Source organism: Anopheles moucheti, chromosome X, assembly GCF_943734755.1.
Source record: "Anopheles moucheti chromosome X, idAnoMoucSN_F20_07, whole genome shotgun sequence".
Lineage (NCBI taxonomy): Eukaryota > Metazoa > Arthropoda > Insecta > Diptera > Culicidae > Anopheles > Anopheles moucheti.
Genome location: NC_069142.1, coordinates 13,333,262 through 13,336,262, shown reverse-complemented (window position 1 = coordinate 13,336,262; position 3,001 = coordinate 13,333,262).

Here is a 3,001-nt window from a genome sequence, read left to right as displayed (position 1 = left end):
ACCACCGACTGGTCACGGGGGATCAAATGCTAAGCCAGCAAAAGCCAGTGGGTGCGAATCCCCCTCTTAACGCTGCATCCTTCCGTTTTTCGCCAACACAATTCTTCCGCTTATGTTTCCCGTACCTTCTCCAACCTCCCTGAGCTGTGCTGCTGATTATGTCGAACCCTCTCCGTTCTCAATCATACACAGTCTTACTTGCGTCAGGTGTGCTGCACGAAACACGGACATATACCTCACTAAACGGCACGCCGTTTTGCCCTTTTGGCACAGTGCAAAACAGTGGACCTCCTTCTTATCTTCTCCCGGCCCCTTTTCCAAACAAACACAAAACATCCTTCAACCTGAAGAATTTTTGGACGCGGGCAGTATTTAGTTGATACATTACTAAGAGTTAGTTTAGGCACCTTTTAAACACACAACACAGCAAGAAAAAAGCATCGACACACACGCATCTCACATGCACAAGAGAACCGCAGAACATACACAGGGATCGTAAAATGGCCGACCAGGGAAAGAAGTGCCGCCAGGCATGTAGAGTTCCCGGTTTGGTGATGTTGGTAGGATATGGTGATTTTTTTATGGCAGCTACATTTGGAGTGGCGCGTTGTTAATGTACAAGCGTTTCCGGAAGGCTGCCTGCATAGGTGCTAGGGAATGGACGTTTGCCACAAAAAATACAACCACTCACACACACACACGCACACACACACATACAAATGCACACACATACTCACGCAACAAACAGTTTTAATACGAATGGTTTTGTAGAACGAGCGTTTTTGTGCACAGTCGTAATCGGGCCCATCGAGTGGACGATTCGATGCAGTTAGTATGTTAATTTATTGAACATTGTTTATTGATTGATTGATTTATTTATTTATTTATTTATTTATTTATTAATATTCATATTTGCTTCTCCACGACTGCTTACGGAAACGAAAATACATTACATAATATTTATTGAAAGTTTGATTTAGTTTGCGGCGATGCTTAGTAGCCCCGCGCAAAACGGAAGCAGAAGTGATGGGATCCATACTTCGTCCAACTCCACACTCTACTTCTGCTTACTGTTTCGCCTTCCCGCTTCCGCGGTGCAAGGTGACATTTTAAAAATGTCACCTTGCCTCCATTTTTTCCTGTTTTTTTTTTTTTTGCTGAACGGCCTAAGAATATTGCAGCTGCTCAATGCTGCTCCTGTGCGCACAATGCCGAATGCCTTGCACCCTGTTGGCGAGCAAACTTTAATAGGAGTCTGGCAGCCAGCCGTCTGTAGCAGCCACCGCCATAGACACGTACTGCGATTAAGTCATAATAGTAAACGCATCCAAACTTTCAGAGAACATATATTGATCAGGGGTTAATTTAAAGACAAAACACAGCCGCTTTCCACACATGCCTACATGCACATATTTGGCCGTACAGTACTATCAGCTTCTAAACAAGTGCCTCATATATCAGTTAGATATGGAGTACATTAATCTATGAGAGTTTCCACAGAGAGAGAAAGAGAGAGAGAGAGAGAGAGAGAGAGAGAGAGAGAGAGAGCGAGAGAGAAAGTAAAAGAACATAGAGAAACAGAATTGTTGAACACTATTTTTCCATTCTACCTAACCTTTCTGTCCTGCTATTTAGCCATTCCGGTGCCTCCATCTCGTCACGAGCCAAGGCACAGGACACGCTAGAAGCGGAATGCACGCAGGTACGCCATAGGCGAACCGTAGCTTTTTTTTAATATCTTTACACGCCGCACGTACGGCCTTTACACATTTTAACGCAAGGAATTTAGCTTAGTAAACAGCGACGAAAATGGGTAGCATGTAATAGAGATTAGTAACGCGCGTTATTGCGTGTCGCCGCCCGGGGATGCAGTTGTGCCGAACGGCACGCACTGCGTTGGCGCTGGCAGGATCGCTGTAGTAGTAGTGTTTTAGTAGTAGTTGCACTTAATGGTAGTCTAGCTGTGTAAAATGTATCATATTACAGGCACTGTGGAAACGTGTATGTATGTGCGCGCGCGCGCGCACGTGTGTTTGTGTATGTGTTTGTATGTGTTTGTGGGGCAGTGGTGGCAACTGCAGAGTTGGCACCTGCTGCTCTGCATGCTGCTCGCCGCTTAGCCGACGGTGGGGGAAATAGAAACGCTCGAGAGTCTCTCGTGTTGCTTCCAGGGAGGGTATCGCATCGCTTGTCCTGCGCCGTAAATGTAGCGATTAGCGTTACTTAATTTTAAACACGTATCGTAGTATAATATGAAGCAAAATAAAGATATTTATAATGGCAAATAAAAAAAAAACAAAAATCGCGTACAACACTTTGATGCTTCTGTTTCTCTGAGCACGGTTGTGTGTAAAACACGTTGTCGAACAGCGTGTGGTAAACGGCCTTACCTGCACCATCATGGCGTCGCACAATCTGTGCAAACGGACCATCGCTTGTGCTCGGAACGAGTGGTAAGAAGTTTTCGCAACGCTTTTCATAGATGAACTAAATTATTCTACCATTTTCTTTGCCGTCTTTTTTTTTTTTGGCGCATGAGAATCTCGAACAATAACAGATCACGAAGTAGCAAGCTGATCCAGATGGATGATATTTGCAAACGGTAGGCGTTTGCGTGGGGAAAACACCAGAAAACCATCCTGAATGGCAGACTAATCAAGCCAAGGTTAGGTTGTTGCGTATTTAGCTGTATTCAGTCAAGCGAATTTTGTTAATCATATCAAGAAGGTAGGTGTGCTAGAATGCACCAATTGCACGGGTATTATTATCTCCAATACTACAAGCTTTACTTGTTTCCTATCGTATAGGAGATGGTTTGAAATTTTCGTAGAGGATTCCGAAGCAAAAAAAAAACAACCGATCAAATTTATGTTTTAAAGAAAAAGAAAATAGTTTTATTAAACAAGACTAAAACTATGACGTCGATTGTCATCGGGTTCGTTGTTGGAGTGCCATTCGTTGATCAAATCCTGCCCATCAAGGCCTCTCGGTCATTCCCCCT